This window comes from Camelus ferus, chromosome 2, assembly GCF_009834535.1.
Source record: "Camelus ferus isolate YT-003-E chromosome 2, BCGSAC_Cfer_1.0, whole genome shotgun sequence".
NCBI lineage: Eukaryota > Metazoa > Chordata > Mammalia > Artiodactyla > Camelidae > Camelus > Camelus ferus.
In genome coordinates, this window is record NC_045697.1 from 118,931,171 (window position 1) to 118,952,141 (window position 20,971).

A 20,971-nucleotide genomic window follows, 5' to 3' on the forward strand; every position below is an offset into this window, starting at 1 on the left:
TCATATTATGAAAGGATGGTATGGTTCAGCTGGCAAAGCAAAAGCTTGGTATCAGAGAGAGCTGTGTTTCCGTGTGAGCTCTATCACTTATTAAATGTGTGATTCTAAAGCTGTTTCAAATTATTTTTGCCAAAATGCAAAATAAAACCAAACAAATAAGTGAATAAATTTAAAAATGCATATTAGCTTCAAAAATTTTACAACCATCAAGTCATTCAAATGCAGAGTCAGAAGGGTCTTGCGGATTACTGAGGAAGCAAACTAGCACTTTGCTGACAGGGCACAGGTGGGCAATGAGGTGGTTTTCTTTCACTCTGTCAGCATCCCATTCCTGTTCCCATTTTAGCATCTTCTCACCGGAAACTGCCGCCTCAGATTCCAAGGACATGTTTTCTTCCTTCATCATCTCCCCTTAGCTGTGAATACTCAAGTGTTTGGAAGAAACAGATTGCATAAGAATAGTACAGTCGATTCCCACAGTAGGTCGGTCATGGATAATGGAGGAGAAACGTGATAATTAGCTTTCTTAAAATCAGGGACTTTAACTTTTTCTTTTTATTCTCCTTTGTGAAAAGGGACAAAAGAGATTTTTAAATTTTACTTACATGTGTTGTGTCTTTGTATATGTGTGTGTGGCTTGTGTGTGTGTGTCACTGTGAAGTAGTTGGATTTTGTCAGGTGACCACCATATAAAAATGAATTATAATCATATAAATCAGGAGAGTGAGTGAGAAGTTTGACTTGCTTTTTAAAATGTTTTTGATGATTTCATCACTCTTTATTAAAGTTTCCATCTTTGCAATTTCACAGTAAGATAATCAAATACAAAGTTTTAAATACTGAATTTTTCTTTCATATTTTTACAGTGGGGGGAAAGTAGCTGTTAAATGCTGTGAAAGTGCAGTGAAGTCCACAGAAATGGTTTTCCCCACTAAATACTGAGTACTAGCATTTAAACTGCATGAAACTGCAGAGAAACAGTTAAGTTTACAAGTAGTTGTGTTCTGGGTTGTTGACAGTCCCTTTTTTTGTTTGTTTGTTACTTTGTTTTTTCCTTTTTATGAAGTTACTGGTATCTGGTTAGTTTGTAGATTTCAGAATTGGGAAGTATATTTGTAAACCTCAGGAAAGCAAAGAAGAAACTTAATCAGCACACATACATACACACAATTCAAGTTTATTTATAGATTTCTCCAAATTTTTGTCATTTTTCTTGAATTGTAGTTGACAAATTAGTTAAGCCATATAAAACTGTCATTTTTGTAAGTTAAAAATAATAAAAAATTAGAAATTTCATATGATTCAATCAAAAAGTTAAAACACACAGCTGTTTTAAGGATACACCTCAATATATAAGCCATTCTTTTTTTTCTGATGTATTACTCATTTTTTATTGAAGTGTTGTTAATTTACAATGCTAGTTTCAGCTGCATAGCAAAGCGATTCAGTTATACATATACATACATTTTTTTTTTCAGATTCTTTCCCATTACAGTTCATGATAAGAAATTGAATATAGTTCCCTGTGTTATACAGTAGGTCCTTGTTATTTATCTATTTTATATATAGTAATGTTAATCTGTTAATCCCAATGAGCCTTTCTTTCTGGATGGAGTTCCATAAAACCTGATTAATATAATATATACAATTTCAGGCCATTTTATTTAATTGTAAAACTAGTACTGCTACAACAAATATTTAATGCTTATCATGTGCCAGAATTAGGAAACACTATTTAACAGAGTAGACAATATACCTAATCTCATAAATTTTACTTGCTAGCAGATAAAATTTTAAGATATATAGGTAAAAACTATAAAATAAAATGAAAAGTGGTAAGGACAAAAATAAATCCAGGATGAGGACTTTTTGTGAGAGTGGGATTGCAGTTAAAGGGGGAAGCCTGGGAAGGTCTCAAGAAAAAAATGAAACCTTAAGGGAAGGGAAAGGCATGCCATGTCAATGTCTGCAGAGAAACAGCAGCCCTTAGGCACTGCAGGAGGTCAGTGCAGGGGTCAGCGAGGCTGCAGTGCATGCTCAGAGGCACTGATTGCCGGCCACTCAGCTTGTTGCTCCAGGGCCCTCAGCTCCCACTGGGTTTCCTCTTTCAGCTTCTCTCAGTCCTGGACCAGGACCTCCATTGAGAACAGTACCAGCTTTTTCTGCAGGTCACACTCATTACTGAAGTCAGAGACAGTGAGAAATAGACAGGGTCTCAGTTTGTTCACACATGTCCAGTTTGGTTTTGCAGGTTTGGGCTTGTTCTTGAGGGCTCTACTTTTCCTTGCTCACCTTCTTTCCCTTCCAGCATTCTCACTGACTGCCAGCCCTGGTGTCCTGGTGGGACAGTAGGCTCACCATCAGATTCAGAAGTAGTAGCCTTCCATAGACTCCTTCACCAGAGCCCGTAATTGGGAAAGGTCTAATGCCTGAAATAAAGTCCATATTCCCTATCACTAGTACTGGTTTTGCTTCTTTGACTCTAATAAGGACACTATATAATGAAAAAGAATATGAAAAGGAATATATGTATGTATATGTATGACTGAACTATTATGTTGTACACCAGAGATTGACACGTTATAAACTGACTATATTTCATTTTTAAAACTTTCTAAAAAAGACTATTCAAACTTTAACATGTAATAGGCCCCTCAATCATCCATAGGGAGTGAATGTAGATAAAAGAGAGAAGGGATCTCAGGGTACTTCCAAGTTTTAAGGTCAGACAATGCAGAGATCCACCAAGGAAACTTAGAAGAGCCAAAATGTGGGGAGAAATTCATGTGAGTATGGGAACCTGAAAAACCGCATGAAACCAACACACAAAGAAAAAGGTGATTTAAGGAAGAGAAAGCAATCATTTGCTTTTTCTCCCCAGGACTGATGAATTACTTCATTGGGAAAATGGACCACAGTGTTTCATCAGAGTTGCTTACCTGCATGAAATAAAGAATGTATGGCAAGTCCAAACTTAGAGCTTTATTCAGTGGTAGAAATTTGTAACATGTATTTTCATGTTACTTTATTGGGTTGGATTGCAATCTGATGTTTGATGCAAAAATCAAATATGTGGTGAACATTTCTCTCCATGTTTCTATGGATATTTCACTGATGTTGAGTATCACCTTGAAATTCTTATTTATTGAGTTCACAGGTCAGTGGAAAACCTTGCCTAGGATTAAGGAAAAAAAGTGGCTGTATTGAAAAAGCCATCTTCAGTTTCTCTTCTGCTCCTGAGCTCCTTGTTTACTAGTAAATGAAGACCCCAACAACTCAAGCCACATGAAATATCAATAACCATCTGCCAGTTGCTCTTACACATAAAGAGCGGATTCCAGAGAGGGAGCTATTATTTCCTGTTCCCCAGATGAGTCACTTAACCTCTCTTTACCCTTTAAATATAGGAATACATTTTTAATTGGCACAGCTTATGGAGCTAATGTAAATATTGGTGAGATGACGTCTGCAAAGCAATCTGAATGTCACACAAGAAAAGATGAAAGCTGATTCTTCCTGTAGGTTTGCATGTATTAGGGATGAAGATAGTTTTTTTGGACTGCAAAAGGGAACCAAATGATATATTTTTGCCCAAAGGATTAAGGAATAGGGGCTGTATTCTTTGAGAAATATCTAGTGAATAGCTGATGCTTTCACTGGGCGTATACATTATCTTAAAGGTGCACATGGAATCCTTAACGGCCGTAAACCTGAGGATCCGGAGCTTTGGAAACAGCTTTCTTCCTCTTGTGGCTGGTGGCACACGTTATAGCACGCTACCCAGGTACTATGCCTGAGTCATTCTAGTTCTTTCCTTCTGCATCCACCACATTCTGTCCCTCTCCAGATCTTACCTACTCTTTCTCCTCAGCTTCTTGCCGATCACCAACTGCCACATGGATGCTGTTTAACCTCAGACCAACTAGTCTTTCATGTTGGCTAACGTGGTCATCTGCCATCCAATCTCCTGGCCTATAGCCTTGTATTTTTTTATTCCATCCTCAATATGCATGGCGTACACAGTCTACCTTGCCTGGTCCCTGCTTCCTTTATCCCAGTCCTATGCCTGTCACTCCTGAAACAGAACATTTGCTCCACACATGCTGAATTACTCAGTGCTGTTTTGCATGTCTGGCTCTTGAATATTTATTATCTGAGACACCTCTCCATTCTACTCGTGGGGCAGCAGAGTATAACAGACAGAGATTTTTGGCTTGTATTCAAATCCAACTTGCCATTACATGACCTTGGGCAAAATTCTAAACTTTTCTATGGCTCAGTTTGTTACCTGTGAAGTTGAGAAAATGGCACCTACTGTCATGAGTGGTTGTCATGAGGTTTAAGTGAGATGATTACTTTTTGTAAAGCGCTTAACACAGTGCTCAGCACCTAGCAAGCAGTCGGGAATGCTAACTATTGTTGTTATGTTTTGGCCAATTCCAACTTACACACTGTGTGAATCAAAATTTGCTTATTTCTTTTCTGGGAAACATTTCAACCATCTGTATTCCTCTGACTTCAGGAATTAATCACTTTTTTGCTATAATTTTCTACATTGTAGATAATACTGATGATTGAAATGACTTGTTTATGTATCTGTCTAGTTCATGGGACTGTGAAAACATTTATCCAACCTTGTTTCTTGGTCTAGATCCTCACACATAAGAGGTAATTCATAAATATGTATTGAAGGGGTGAATGACGAGTGAGATCGGCGAAAAGTCCAGAGGGATAAGAAAGGAGCCGTCCTCTTTATTCCTGGAGAATATGTATGTGGTCTCAAAGTCTTTGTGGAAAAAAAATGAACTTTCTGATACATGTGGATGTTCTCTTTTGTGTTCTGGTTTTAATTGTTTATGGAGAACAGCTCTTTTCAGTTTTTTCCTGGAGAAACTCCTCCCCTTATTCCAGCTTATTTCTTCATTAGCCCACGGAGCTAAAGTGGTTTATTCAGCCCCTGGCCCAGAGAGCTTGTGGTAGATGCAGCTTAGCACACTCAAGGGGGAAGATTTACATCCCCGTGTGTAGGGAATTTCTCAGTTATTACTCAGGAATGAATATGAGAAGGAAATCAATTATTATTTTTAAGCTGCATTTCCTAACCACAACAATAACAATAACAGTCTTTGTTATTTGAACATGTTTTAAATTTAAAGTGGATAGCGGGGAAGGGACCCGGGCTTAGAACAACTGTCTGCAGAGGAGGGGGTGGCACGCCTGAGTGTGAGCAGAATGAGCTCGGAGTGCTCAGGCCCCCGGCAGGCAGCTAGAGTACCGACTCCCAGCTGGAGTCCCCACCCGGCCTTCTAGGGGCGGAGGGTGCATGCGGCAATGGGGAAGCTGAGGCCCAAAGAATTTGGGTACACAGTCACAACGCTGAGTCCCTCCCACACTCTGGCACCTCCACTGTCTCCACCACCCAGAAAAGTCTTTCTCGTCCTTATTTTTCCATTCTGTCCTCCCTGCTTCCTAATAAGCACACAGCCCCAAGACCACCTCTGACTAGCTTCCTAATAAGCACACAGCCCCAAGACCACCTCTGACTACCTTCAGCCAAGCCCTGCATGCCCGAGGCCCCAGGGCCTGCTGTTCCTGGCGCTACCTCTTGCTTCCTCCATCCTGATGCTGCTAACGAGCAGCCTCTGGTTGCTGGGGGCTGGTCCCAGCCTGGTCCTGGCCCCAGAGCTGCTACTGGACCCTTGGCGGGCTCACCGGCTGCTGACACACGTGCTGGGCCACACGGCCCTACCCGGCCTGCTCCTGAGCCCGCTGCTCCTGCCCACGCTGGGCTGGCAGCAAGAATGCCACCTGGGCACACTGAGATTCCTGCACACCTCCGCCCCGCTCACCCTGGCCTCTAGGGTGATGGCTATGCTGCTGGTAGGCCTCTGGGTGTCCAGTGCAGCTGGTGGCTGTGGATACATGCCTGTCCACCTGGCCCTGCTGGTGGGGCAGGGTTACCACCCTAGACGGCCCTGGGGGACACGGCCACCTTGGCTCCTGCCATGGCCGCTGCTCACCCTGACACCACTTCTCAGCCCTGAGCCACCTTTCCTGCAGCTCTTCTGTGGCCTCCTTGCTGGCCTGGCTTATGCAGCTGGGGCCTTCCGGTGGTTGGAGCTCTCCGAGTGGTGGCTGCGGACACTGCAGGAGGGTGTCCTGTGCAGGGTGCTGGCCACTCCAACTCCTTCCCACCCCAGGCGGCCTGGCTGAGGTGCCTGTCACCCATCCTGCTGGACGCGCAGATGCTGCAGGAAGGGATCCAGGCTGCGCTCCTCGAGGGACCAGCCCAGGGTCCCGAGAGCCCGCTTTAGCTGCCCAGGTCCTCCGTCTCCTCTCCGCGGCTGCAGCAGCTGGAGCGCACGGCTTCCCCACAGAGCAGGCAGTGGTGGCCCTGGCGGCCATAGGCCATGTGGAGAGTGCCATGTCACTGCTGGTCAGTGGGAAGGTGGGCACCCAGGTGCTGGTGACTTGGGAGGGTGGGCCCACTCACCCCAAGGGCCCCAGGCACCCCCAGCACAGGCAGGCCCTTGGGTGAGAAGAGGCCTGGCCTGTGGGCGGGAAGTCTGCTGAGAGTCATGGTGGGGTTCAGGAGTGGCCTCTCCAGCTCCCTGCCCTGGTCCTGTTTAGAGTGAAAACCAGTTCACCTTTCAACCTGGACCTCCTTGGGTGCAAAAATAAATCAAGTGGATATGTATTCAGTTTTCTATAATTAGACCCCCTTGCACAAATTTCTTTATAAATGACATATTAGTGGATCTGTAACATTATTTCTGTAATTTACAAAATGTTAAGTTATTGCCAATTTAAGTAAAAGAACTGCAAATCAATTGCTCACCTGTTTTTAATTCTTACATTCAGTATTTTTACTGTTTCTAAAAATATTTTCTATATGACTTTGGTGCACGCTGAAGGAAATTGCAAAAGCGTATCTCAGATGATAACCGAAAGGCTTAATTAGGAGTTCAGCTTTAGGCATTTTGAAGACTAGTGAATAAGGTTTTCTAAGATATCAATGCTTGACTTTCATGAAGAGTTTTAAAAAGCCATCAGTAATAAGTTTTATTTGATTGCATAATGTAACTCTCCAAGCATTGGAGATATAAATAAGAGTTGAGGGTAGCTTATATCTAGAAGTTTCTTGCTTCTTTCTGACCAGCCTTTAGCAGCTTAAAACAGCAAGTTTCTCTTAAAGGGCAGAGAGTTCTGTTTTCATCCTCCAGACCTCTCAGCCTCCACTCAGCTCAGTGAACCATCTTCCCAGAGGGCTGACAGCTCTTCATCATGAATTTCCAGGTGCATAATGCTGTGTATTATTAAAACAGCTTGTCAGAATGTCCTTATAAAAACATGGTAGTGATGCTCAGTTTCCATCCCAGACTGAGTTATAATTAGAGCCACAGGATACAGTCCAGGTGTATTTAAAATCTGAATAGCTAAAGCAGTACAATGGATGGGATGCCAAGTGGGAACGCCGATGTCTCTGCCAAGGAGTGAGGTTGGTTTGTGTTGTTATGTCTCTCTTCTCTTTTCTTTCTAATAAATAAGCTCTGACTTTTATGAACCCAATACTTTCATTTATAAATATGATGATTGGATCATATTAGCTCTAAAATCTTTTATTTTTTTCAGCTATAACATTCTGTACCCCTCTGTTAGTGACATCAGTAAGGCAAAAATTTAGATCCCAACAGTGAACTGAGGGGATTAAGTGGAAGTAAGTGCTTTTAAGCTCCTTAGAGCATGATTAAGATTTGAAAAAAAATCTAGTCATGCTAAACTAGGACAAGAACTCGTAAAATTTAGTGACAAAAAAGTACTTTTCTTTTTATACTAGAAAAATACCTTGGATTTCATTTAATACTAATATGTTTACATATATTTATATATACACACATACATACAAGCTATTAAAATGTTCCCACAAAAATATGATACAGTAAATATCTTGCCCCAATCAAAGATTGATTTAAAAAAAAAGATACTATGAAATCAAACATCTGGACTCAAGAGTTTGCTCTGTAATTTGGTAAGCATTGTGTTACGTGTTTTATAAACATTATCTCCCTTAATTCTCATGACAACCACAGAAGTAAGTACTATTATTACTTTAACTTTTCAAGGTGATAGGTAACATATAGGACATGTAAATGATAGTGTTTCTGTAGTAAAATTTGCTTTCCTTTTTTAGTACTATATACTATTTATATATATATATAGTTTTTTAGTACTATATACTATACTAAAATTTTTTAGTATTTTATAACAATTGTATTAATGTTTCATCTGAAACTAAGAAAGAAAGAATATCCTATCATATGCTTTAAGACATAATCACTGCCCTCAGGGATTACATTTAGAAAGATAAATTCTTAGCAAATCACTTGAGAACTATACAACAAAGTGGTTATGTGCTGTATAAAGTCAGACATCTGGGGTGGATGGTGCAGCTTAGTGGCAGAGTGCATGCCTAGCATACACAAGGTCCTGGGTTCAATCCCCAGCACCTACAATCAGTCAATCAATACCTAATTATCCCCCCCCAAATTTAAAGTTAAACCTCTGGATTCACATTTGATCATTTGGTAATCTGATAAATAATAATAGTCCCCTGATGACCATTTTCATTATCTGATTTATATTTTAATTTTGAATATTTTGTTGTAAGCAGTAAATTGTTATTAATAATAAACTTTATTTAGAGATTCATCAAAATGTAGTAATAAGAAGACAGAAAGATTTAAAAAAATTGAATTTCAGATTCTAACTCTGCCACTTATACCCATGTAACTAGGGAAAGAATATGAAGGCATATACTACCCTAATTTACAAATGAGAAACAGCCTCGGAGAGGTGAAACGGAGCAGTATAAATTATAGACGAGTAAGTGCGGAGTTGGAATCTGAAGTCCAGATTTCAAAGGATCTTTCTGTCTTCAAAGTCCTCCTACTTTCTAATTAAACTACAAAGATAGGGGATACAAGATTTTGAAGAACAAAGTTGATCCTCCAAAATTACTGAGGATTTTGTGAGAACTTACCTTGCTGAAGGAAGCCATGAAGTGAGGGATTAATACTTTTTCAATTCTGCAGCATCCAGATCTCTGTCCTCAGCAAAAACAATACATGGCAGTTTTGTCCTAGTGCAGAGTAAAATGCATTTTTTTTAAAAAAAATCCCTGTTCAGGAAATGGAATTAGCAAATGCATAACAGTTTCTTGTACTACTTATTTTTCATCTTCCAAAAAGTGGCCTGTCATACACTGCATAATATTTTTATGTACTATGGACACAACTCCCAGTCATTTTTGCTACTGTTTAGATAATAAGATTTATTAGGGTGTTTTTTCAGTCCCTGCTGGCAGATTACATATGCTTACTGAATTGGTGCTTTCGAAGAATTTCAGGCATGGGCCACATTATACTCAAATAAAGATATTAAGGCACTACGTTAGAAAATTCCCCAAGCTCTGAGTGGCAGCAACTTAGTTCCTTAAAGCAAACTTTAGCTCCATTCCTTTAAATAGAGTGTCAAAATAGAGTTACTTGTCAGTGGAAAAAAGTTTCAAGAATCTTTGCAGACATATGACAAGATGGATGATATGTCTTGCAGGTGGATGATGATCAGGTTTTTTGTGTCAAGAAAGCAGACAACAAAGGTAATTGCATTTTAGGAAAATTCAGATAGAAAAAGTGTCTTTGCCTTTATGAGCATGATTAATTAAATTTATTAGCCAAGTTGAAAAATACTTGGCACCTTTTGTTTCTATAACGTAGCTTAAAAGTTGGTTTTTAGAAATTAGCATAGTTCTGGGAAGTCGACATATCATATTCTTCTGGCTTTAATAACCAGTATCTTAGAGGTGGGAGGTGGAAGGCAAGAGGGGACACAGTCATTACAAGATCTGACTCTTAATTATTTGTATTAAAAATATTTTTATCCTTAGATAAAACTTGAGCCTTTAAACATTCAGTTTATTTTTTAAAAAGAGGTTGAGAAGTTTGCAGAAATTATATAGAAAATTAGGAAAAATTTTACTGTATCATTTATTTGTTCATTCAACAAATACTTGCTGTGAGCTGGCTACACGTCCTGCTACGTGGCAGTCATGTGTGTTACAGACTCTCCTTCTACTTACCCTTATCGTTCCAAGCTAAACTGTTACCAAAGGCCTTCTCTGATGCCTGTACTTGGCATGACAACTGCAGTGCATTCTGGTAAAGCCTTTAATACTCAATCATGCATTTTACTGTTACTGCTACGTAATGTCCATCTTTCCCAACCGTCTGTAAGCTTGCAGAGATCAGAAGCTGTATCTGTTCTGTTAATTATTTTAATTCCAGTGCTCAAAGCAGGAGCTCAGTTTTTTGGGGCTTTTTTGAATATGTTAAAAAGGCATACAAGCAAACAATGAAAATGTGAGTATTAAATTTAATGCCCATTTTGTTAGGAAGTACAATGGACATACAAGATAGGCAAAACCTGGGTGTCTGGAAATGTCAAAATCATGGGGGAGGGAACTCTGAGATAAGATTTACTTGTTTCTGAGGGAAAAAAGGTAGGGGAGATGTAACAGGAAGTGAAAGAAAAGAAAATCTGCCAGCAGAGCATGTTTGGAAAACTACAAACTGGAGTAGGAAGAGTGAGGTGTAGAGTGCCAGGAAATGATTTCAGATTCCAGACAAGTAGAATATTATATATTTTGTGGGAAGACCTTGAGAAAGTAAGTGGGAGAATGATAGGATCCAATTTTTGTATGAAGAAAACCACTCCTACAGTGGATTGTTGGGTAAATAGCTACTTTTGGCTTCAAATATCCAAACACTATGTGCCTAGAATACACAGACAGTTTAGTCACTTGGATATCTTTGTAGACATCTATGCCCAGAAACTCTTACAGGAATATGCATTTATAATACTGACTGATGTTTAAAACTTCTGATTTTTTTTTTGTATTTTATCTTTTGAATTACTTTTCATATTTTACATTTTACAGACATAAAATATGTATGATTCCTTCTGTTAATCAAATTCATATCACCTGCCTGGAAGCTAGATTTTCCCTTCTCACAGTCATGAGAGAAGGCTTTTGTTTTTGTTTTTGTTTTTGTTTTATCACAATGACTTATGAGGACATGGTTACTTTTTGGTAAACAACAATATACATCAGAAAGTTAAGTAATACAGTTGTTTAACATTTGGATATTTCCACAGTAATAATTTTCCCCACAAAGTGGCTCTTTTTTTCCCTCTGAAACAGAATAAAATATGAGCAAAAGACATTAAGTATAAAAAATGAGAGTCATGACTCTACCTTAATTTAAATATCAAATCAGAATTATTCACACATTTTATTGAGTGGACAGGAAGAGTGCATTAGCTGTGTGGCAGCTAAGAGTAGGAATGGAACAAATTCATTTGACATTTATTGAGTATTTTATATACACAAGAAAAATGGCAGTTTGTGCCCTTAAAGAGCTTTCAATTGAGTGAGACAAAGAGGAGAAACCTTTGAAACCTGAAGTCATCAGGCAAAGGAAAGGACAGAAAACAGCGTGTCTGACTGTAAGTGGGACTGTGTGTTAGCTTCAGGGGAGCGTTGTGTGTGTGTGTGTGTGTGTGTGTGTGTGTGTGTGTGTGTACGTACGTACGTACGTGCTGGCGGAAGGGGAGAGGCTTAAGGAGTCCCAGGAAAGGAGTAAGAGATGAGAATGAAGAGGTGCTTCAGAGACAGCAGTGACGTGAAGCCACCAGAGAGTTTAAACCTGAGGAGGTACACCGTTTAGAGTTGTTCTCAAAGGGTGATGTCACACTTCAATGAGGAGTGGATGAAGCAGAAAGGAGACTAGGGTGAGACATAACTAAAAATGAAAGTTAGGGAATTGGCAGTAAGATTAGTGAAAAATTGACGGATTTGAAAATAATTTCCAAGATAACTCTGGTGATAGATTGGATAAGGTAATATAGGCGGAAAATGGAAGGAAGAGTGATCTAGAGACAGCTTGAATAGTTGGATGGGGGGTGTGTCATCATCCAAGACCGGAGGACGAATGTTAAGATGAGCGAGTCTGATGTCATGAAAAGCAAAGGATATTAAAGTCCTAGAAGATAACTAAACCAGCCTCCTTTTCAAATACCATAATCTCTTCCATGACAGAGAGACTTTTTGAAGTTCAACAATTACTAACTTTAGTGAAAGTTCTGAACTTGGGAAAACAACAAATCAAAGTGTAGAAGACACTGGAATGCCTTTCAGACAGTACTGTAGGAGTAATGATTGGTAAAAGGCACTATCTCATATTTCACGGAGGTATTTTAAAAATTAGTGAAATTTAAAAGAGCAAACACATCACAGCACATAGATGATTTTGTGTAATTGTCTTCCTCTCTTGCAGCACAGGGGGTTACTTACCAATTGTTTGGTCAGTCCTGTTGTCCTGCTGCGTTAATTAGCATTTCTGTGATAAGCAGCACCACAAACGCACACACTCCCCACACTAAGACATGCCTGGGACACGGTGGATTTTCAACAACTACTTGTATGAATGATTTGTGTAACATCGTTCTGACTTAGGTTTCCTTTCATGTATATTTTTGTATGTACACTTTTACGGCATATTCTCATCACAGGAGTGGGTGTGTGGGTGTCGCTGTGTGCTTATTCAGTAAAAGGTCTTCTTTTTTCTGTTTCTTAAAAGTTCTACTGAGGTTTAACTGACGTACAAAGAACTGCATATATATAATAAATACAGTTTTGATGAGTTTGAACATATACATACACTCGTCAAACCAACTCCACAATCAAAGTTATAGACAAATTCACCACCTTCCAAAGTACCCATGTGCCTCCCTCCCCTTTTTTATGGTAAGAGCATCTAACACGAGATCTACTTTCTTAAATTTTAAGTACATTACACATATTGCTGACTACAGGGGTGACGCTGCACAGCAGGTCCCCGGGCCGGATTCTTCCCGCGTAACTGACACTTTACAGCCGCCCGCTGCGCAGCAACTTTTGTCTCTCCTCCCCTCCCCCCAGCGCCTGGTGACCACTGTTCTTGTCTCTGCGTCTATGAGTTTGACTATTTTAGACTTCTCATTTAAGTGACATCATTCAGTATTTGTCCTTCTGTGACTGGCTTATTTCACCTAGCCTAATGCTTTCAATATTCATCCATGTTGCTGCAAATGGCAGGATTACCTTCTCTTCTTTTTTAAGTCTGAATAATATTCATTGTATAAATATACCACTTTTTCTTTGACCATGAACCTATCCTGGACATTTGTGTTGTTTCCACAACTTGGCTATTGTGAATAATGCTGGGAAGTACATGAGAATGCAGTTATCTGTCTTTTTTTTGTTGTTGTTTTTTGTTTTGGATATATATCCCGAGGTGGAGTTGCTGGATCACATGGTAGTTCTATTTTTTGGAGGAACATCCGTACTTTTTTTTCACAATAGCCACACCATGTTACACCCCCACCAACAATGTAGAAGAGTTCAAAATTCTCTGCATTCTAGCCAACATTTGTTATCTTTTTTTTTTTAAACTATAACAGTCCTCCTTACTGGTGTGAGTAGATAGTTTTGATTTGCATTTCCCTAATGATTAGTGATGTTGAGCACCATTTCTTATACCCATTGGCCATTTGAATGTCTTATTTGGGGAAAAAAAATGTCTATTAAAGGTTCTTTGCCAATTTTTAAATTGGATTATTTGATTTTTTTTTGATGTTGAGTTGCATGAATTCTTTATATGTTTTGCATATTAACCCCTTGTCAGATATGGTTTGCATTTTTTTCTGTTCCTTACATTACTTTTTCATCCTATTGATTATTTCCTTCGCTGTGTAGAAGCTACAGTAATTAAAACTTATGGTACTACCATAAAGACAGACATTTAGAACAAGGAAATAGAACTGACAGCCCAGAACTAAGGCCACATGCATGCAATCAATCGATGTTTGAAAAGAATACACAATGGGAAAAAGACAGTATCTTCAACAAATGATGTTAGAAACACTAGATAACCACATGCAGAAGAATGAAAGTTGATCTCGTCCTACACAATACACAAATAAACTCAGAATTGATTAAAAAGTTAAACATAAGGCATGAAACTATAAAATTCCTAAAGTAAGTCATAGGGGAAAATCTTCTTGACATTGTTCTTGAAAATGATTTCTTGGAAATTACATCAAAAGCACAAGTAACAAAAGCAAAAATGGGCAGGCAGGACTACATCAAATTGAAAGTTTTCTTTTTTTTTTTTTTAAATGGTTCTCACTTTACTCAAGACTGATAGCTTTAAGAATTATTGCCAGAGTTCTACACATCCTGTTTTTTGTGTTGGTTATTGTTCTTTTAGGTTCCTAGGTCCTGAACAGTGTCTTAATACCACAGTGCTGCCTTCTGTTGCACTGATGACTCATTCTGTGGATGGCATTTTTTGTTAAGGATCTCAGCATGTCCACCTCCCTGACTCATTACCCAATAATTGATTTAAATCTAGGGCAGTACTTCTCCATATTGCTTCTTATCCATTTTGAGAAACAAATCTGTAAGCATGATTGAAAAACTAAATCCCTATATTTTGGTCAATGAGGTTTTCAGTAGTTTTAATGACTGTTAATGTTTCCTACACTGTTATTTGCTTGTGTGCTAGCTTTTAAAATTTATATTGTAAAATTCTTTCATTTCCCTCTATTTCCTTTAATTGAGTAAAACTTGAAATTAAATATTCTTCATTGTTTGCACATATATGATCACAGTCATTCTTTAGTCAGCAAATATTTTTATATCTTTTCAGTTCATGTGAGGAACTCTTCCAGAGCTGGGAATAGAGGCAAGAACTAGCCAGATAATATTTCTGTTCTCTTGGGGCTTATGCTGGAACAAGAATGTCAGGTGGAGATAAATGTTATGAAGTTAATACAGCCAGGTGATAGGATACAGAATAACCAGTGGGAGTCTATCATAGCAGGTTTTTCTAACATGCAGCATGATTTTAACGGAATCCTAAACAATGAGGAGGAGACGGCCATATGACACGTTGGATGGGGAATGAGTGTTTCAGGAAGAACTGAAAGCAAATCCAACGGCACTGAGACAGCAAGTCATGGTGTGTTTTAGGAATGCCTTTATAATGGGAGCCTAACTAGCAAGAAGATAATTAGAAGGAGACAAGTTTAAAGAGGGAAAGATGTGCATCATGCAGGACCTTACAGACCATAGAAAAATAAAAATTTTGACTTATATTGAATGTATTATGAAATATTAGAGAATTTTAAGCAGATATTTACTATAATCGATGTGCATTAACAAAACTATGATGCCTACTTGTGAAGCACAGTTTACAGTGGGACAGCGGCAGAAGCAGGAGGGCCAGCTCGGCGACGTCTGCAACAGTCCCAGTGAGGAGGTCGGTAACCTGGGCTATGCTAGCAACAGGGACGGTGAAGACAACTGACCACATTCCTTAGAAAGAATCCGTAGTATCCACTGAAAGCACAGGAGATGCGTTTACATGCAGATACAAATCAGCAATTTCTCCTAAGTTTGGGGCCGAAGCAAATGACTGGCAACATTTACTGCAATAAGAAAAGTACCTCCAAGTCACCCTGAGGAAAGACGTGTAATGTTTGAGGGAGAGTCCTGGGAAACAACCCAGAAGGCCTGAGCTATGGCTGCTACATTTCTTAATAAATAGTGGACTAAGAAGTAAATCATAAAGTCATACGGATCTTAGTTTAATCACGTGAAATCATTTAGGTGGTTGTAAAGTTTACTTCCAACTCTTAAAATTTTACAACATAATGAAACTGAATAAATTACAGACTCCAGCAGCTTTCCCCTTCAAAAGCTCTAAATATATTTATTTTATGTAATTATCTGATTCTTAGAAACTTTAGAAGGTGCTTTTTATATTACAATATATGTTAATGTTCTTTCAAAAATCTCATTCTGTGTTCATGCAAAGTACTATAATATTGAACAATAAATCATTTTCAATTAGTTGTAATATTAACAAAGTAAATCACAGTGTTTTATATTTTCATGTCAAAATGAAAATTTTGCTTATATATTATCCTTTGTTTAATGAAAATATAGGCTGTATATTTCATGTTATTGTTATATAGTGAAACAATGCTAAATTTGATGCTTGGAAGACACATGTGTATACATGTGGATTCAGGTGTAAAGCTACCCACGCACAGAGTTTAAGGCACAATATTTTATCTAGAATATTTAGTCTAAGATGTCATATAATTTTTTCATTTATTTAATTCTAATGTGGATTCTCACTTTGAAAATTTTATAATGAAATGTTGCTATGAAATGTATCTATGAAATAAGTCAAAGTATGAGACAAGTTCATATTCCTGCTACATTCTCGTATCATCAAGGGCAACAATTTAGTGGGGCCATTTGTATTCTTATAATTTCCTTAAGATCACTTTGATATCTATATCAGTTTCCCCAAACTGAAAGTCCAGTCACTTTGTGGTCCATTTTCCTCCCTTCCCCATTCTCCCTTCTGATCCTCCCTCCCCTTGTTTTCTCACTTTGTGAGAACTGTGTCCAGCCTGATCTTCTGCATCTCTGTTCAGGACTCTCCCTTTAAAAGGCGCTAGACTTGACACTGTCCTTGGTACTGAAATTCTAGACATCAAAATGATTTCAGTAGACCCTAAGTAGGATCTGGAGACAGAATCCTATCTTTTGTTTTCTCAAAGAATTAAGAGAATGTTTAAGAAAAATTATATATTTAATTTGGGTGAGGGTTGTTTTCATGATCATGAATATATAAATAATGTTACTTTATCTACTTATTTCATAGTAGCTCCACAGATTGGCACCCAATTTCTCTCTCTTTTGAACGAAATCATATTGTAGAAGATTTTTAAACGCTTTAAAGTAGATTAAACTTTTATTATTTGTTAGAAAAATAGTTTACAGCTCCACTTTAACTGAAGCAATTTTTAAAACTACAGTAACAATTGGCTTAGGGAATCGTTTAGCAATGTTTGATCTGTTTTACCTCATCTTGGCTTGTGTTGCTAGACTCCTAAGACTGGTGCTCTGTAGCTACAGTCATCTTAAGTACTGAGTGTGGTTATAGGATTAATGTAACCTTGAAACTTGGGGATGTCTTAAAGGAAGAGAAAACCAAACTGATGGCCAATGAGTTGGGAGATTATGCTATCCCTACACTGTTAAAAGTCATACAGAAAACACACTGATATAGACAGAGCCTTCTTCACAGTTGTAAATTCACAGCACACTAGACTCTTCTCCTAGGAGAGAATTAAACTTTATTTTTATTTTTTCCCATTTTTAACCCTCTTCCAAAGTGTTAATATCACCTTCAACATATGGCTGGTGTTTGGCAGAAAATTCCTCAGTAGGACAAGACAAATCAATCTGCCACTGCAATATTCACCATCTTATTTTAAATGCTACCTGACCGTATACTGAAGCATCTGGAGTTTCACTGAAGATATTTCTGCAGTGAATAGACACAATTATTAAATAATTGAATAGTAAATGGTATTTAATACATTAAAAGAAAATATTTTCCTAGCAGGTAACATTGTTTAGTTTAAGACTGAAGGCAAAGGAATATAATATTACTTAAGGTAGAACCACAGAAAATGGTAATATCCATCTCCTGGGTCACCCAGATCCCTGACACTGATGCTTAAGTGAGATGTCCACAATATGCAACTCAGCAAATTAAAAACATCTTGACCTAGGAAATCATTAAAATCATATGGAATCCTAATAAAAATCACAGTGACATTGATTTTTCAATTAGAATTAGAAGACTGATAAAAATCTCCAATAAGAATACAATTGTGCAAAAGAAAGATGTAAAACATGTTTGTCTATTATCTAAAAGAAATGATGTAGAATATTGGATAATTGATTTATAAATCTATGTGGCATAGCATATTCAAATCACGAACCTTAGACTTGTCCTATTTAAACAGCAGTGAGTATAAATTAGCTAAAAACTAGAGTAACTTGTCAATGCAGAGTGAGTCAAAACTCAAGGTTGTATTTAGAGGAACAAGGTGAGGTTTCTTCCTTCTTGAGGTCCAAGATAACAAATATTTTTAAAAATTTTATTTGTAGACAAATTAAAAAGTCATGGAGAAAGCTTAATAAACATTACTTTATCTAATGATTATCAACAACAGTAATGAGGGCATAATTCTTGCCTTCAAGGTCCTTTCATTCTGGCAGTGGGAATCAGAGCTTAAGTAGTATTTTAACATGTTGTTTCTCTAGAACAGTGTATTCCAAGATCTTGAGAAAGGAAGGAGCGTAGCACACAGAAGGGGGTACAGCAGGACAATATGGCTGGAACAAGGAGAGAGCGGGGGACATGGTGTAAGTTGAGGCTGAAGAAGCAGATGGGAACCAGACCATGCAAGGACTTGTAGTGGTATCAGCTCTGTCTCTGAGGATAGGATCTAGGGCACTGCATTTATAGCAAGCAGTCCAGCAGTTCTTACCTATGTTTATGTTTGAGAGTGCTGACTCATGGAGGATCCTTGGTAACTGTCTTTAGACACCCAGGCTTTGTGGAGAACCCATCAGTGTGAGGTACAATTAGAGAAGGATCAAAATGTATGCCCACACCTTAGACAACAGAGAATTTCCATAGAGAAACACACTTTAGACAACACTAAATGTGTTCTGTAGATCTGAAATGTGTAAGTTTTGGTGTCCTAGTTCCATGAATTTTAGGAGAGTAAATTTAAAACAAAAGAGGAAGAAAGGAAAGAAAACTGAAAAGAATTAAATAAGGAAAAAAGAGGATGACAGGTAAGTGAGTGATGTCCTAATAACCTGTTCTGAAGAATGCAAAAAGATGACACTTGATCACAAAGCCAAAATCTAAATGACTTTTTTTACTTCTGCTTTACTACCGGGGCATATTTGCTTTCAGTCTCTCACAATGATAAGGCATTTAGATCAAAATACATATTATGGAATGACTGATTTTGTTTTCAGTGTACTATGCTATTAGCAGATAGGAATCTGCTTCAGGTAGCTGAAAGGGTTTTTTAAAAAAAATGCCTTTATAAAAATTTACTATGTCTACTATCCTACTGAACATATAAAAACTCACCAGTCTTAGAATGGGAAAAATATCCAATTCTAAATTAGTAATTGGGGAAGAATTATTGATGTCCTTTATTGATCTCCTGCTCTGCAGGAACTTTTCACAGCTACCATCCATGTGGCAGGAAAATGTATCTCCTAATAGTACATGTCTTGCTTAGTGGACTGGTGTATTTTTACCAGCTTCTGAATGAGGTGCCATAATCTGATGGATGAAAAGGCAAAATTCAAAACTGTGACATCTCAGTGTCAGCCCAGCATTTATTTTCCACAAGCCAGATGTACAAGAGAGGCAGCTGCCCAGAGGTCTTCAAGCTGGGATGGAAAAATTGTGGATGGGCATCAGGGTCAAGAGGGCCACAAAGAAAAGTCAGTGTACTCTAGGAGTCTTTTTAGTTTACCATGTACAGTGTTTTTACTTAGAATTTTTAAAAAAGGAACAAGTAGGAGAGAAATGGAACTCCGAGATCGCTGTAGGTGGGAGGACAGTGAGTGCCCTGGCTTTCAACTTCAGATCAAAGGGAGAGAACAAAGGATGTCGATGCATCTTCTGTATCTTTTGAAGTGGAGGCCTGGCGGGGTGGAGCCCACTGATTTCCTTCAGGAAGAGCTAGCTGACTGCTGAGCGAGAAAAGCTCCTCTACCAACTGTTCTATTCCCTGTGAAAAGAGAAGCAGAGGGAGGCAGACAAGCCTGAGTAACCTGCTTCAGAGAATAAACAACAATGAAATGAAGGAATAACAAAGAAGAGGGGATTCAAATGAGAAAGATCAAGGTTGTGGAGGGGAGAGAATGCTTAGCAAGACCTCAGCAAAAATAAAGAGGCTTTTCAAGAACACCTGATGCCAGAAGAAAACGAAGTCACATACTTAAGACATTCAAGGAAGGAAGAATGTTAAGTTAATCATTTTATGTCCAGCAAAACTGATCTGTAAGTAAAATGGACTCAGACAAACTATGCTTAATATAAAAGAACTCAAGGAACGTTTTTCTCATAAGCTATTCCTGAACAATCTATTAGAGAACAAATTTCAGACAACCAAAATGACTAGAAAGACGAGGGAAAAGAGGACTAAAAAGATGAGGGAGAAAAAAGGATTTAGTGTAGTGAACATTAAATATATAGTTACTGGGACAACTAAGGCTCAAGGGAGATCGAAAAGAGACGGCACTGTGTGTCACACCCACACCCTCTGACAGGGCACCGGCACGCGCACTATTCAAGTGCGGGCAAGGGGAGAGCGTAACCAAGAAGATGTGGTTCTGACTGTTTCCAGTATGTTGGCAGTGGTGTTACTGTCGTAATTTTGAGACCATTGTGTGTATGATGCAGGCAGGGTAAGGCATACATAATTATGAAATATTCTAATTCTACCCTCCCCTCTGTCCTTGAGGATGTGATTCCCAGGATTGAAGAAAGGAGAGGTGTGATACAAAGAGATTAAGTAAAATCCTAATGTAAATTGGAATTATCAGTAGGAGCAGAGGGTGCTGTCCTCTTGGTTTCTGGCTGAGGGGTGTGTGTCATAAAACCTATTGCTTTGTAATCAAAACAGTAGTAATGTGCATGCAACCCTAGCACCCGGATAGTGCTCATGAAATACCATTTCCCTATTTTTTTTTTTTAATTTCAAATAAAAGGCCTTGGAGAAAAGCTGATTCCAGGTCTGGAGCAGAAAATGTCCAAGATGAATCTGGTATATCTTGTCATACAGAAAGCAAGGGACCTCTCAGGGACAACTAGGGTTGTATCAAAAGGACTCAAGAACTGCCCTGAAGAAGCTCTTACTGGCGTGGGATGATGGAATGGGACAAGGTGAGCTTCAAAAAAAATAA

General features: G+C 38.4%; 1 pseudogene; it reads left to right on the forward strand.

Moving 5' to 3' along the window:
* Positions 1–5,331: 5,331 nt before the first annotated feature.
* On the forward strand, positions 5,332–6,712 carry LOC102514105 (annotated as a pseudogene).
* The last annotated feature ends 14,259 nt before the right edge of the window (positions 6,713–20,971 follow it).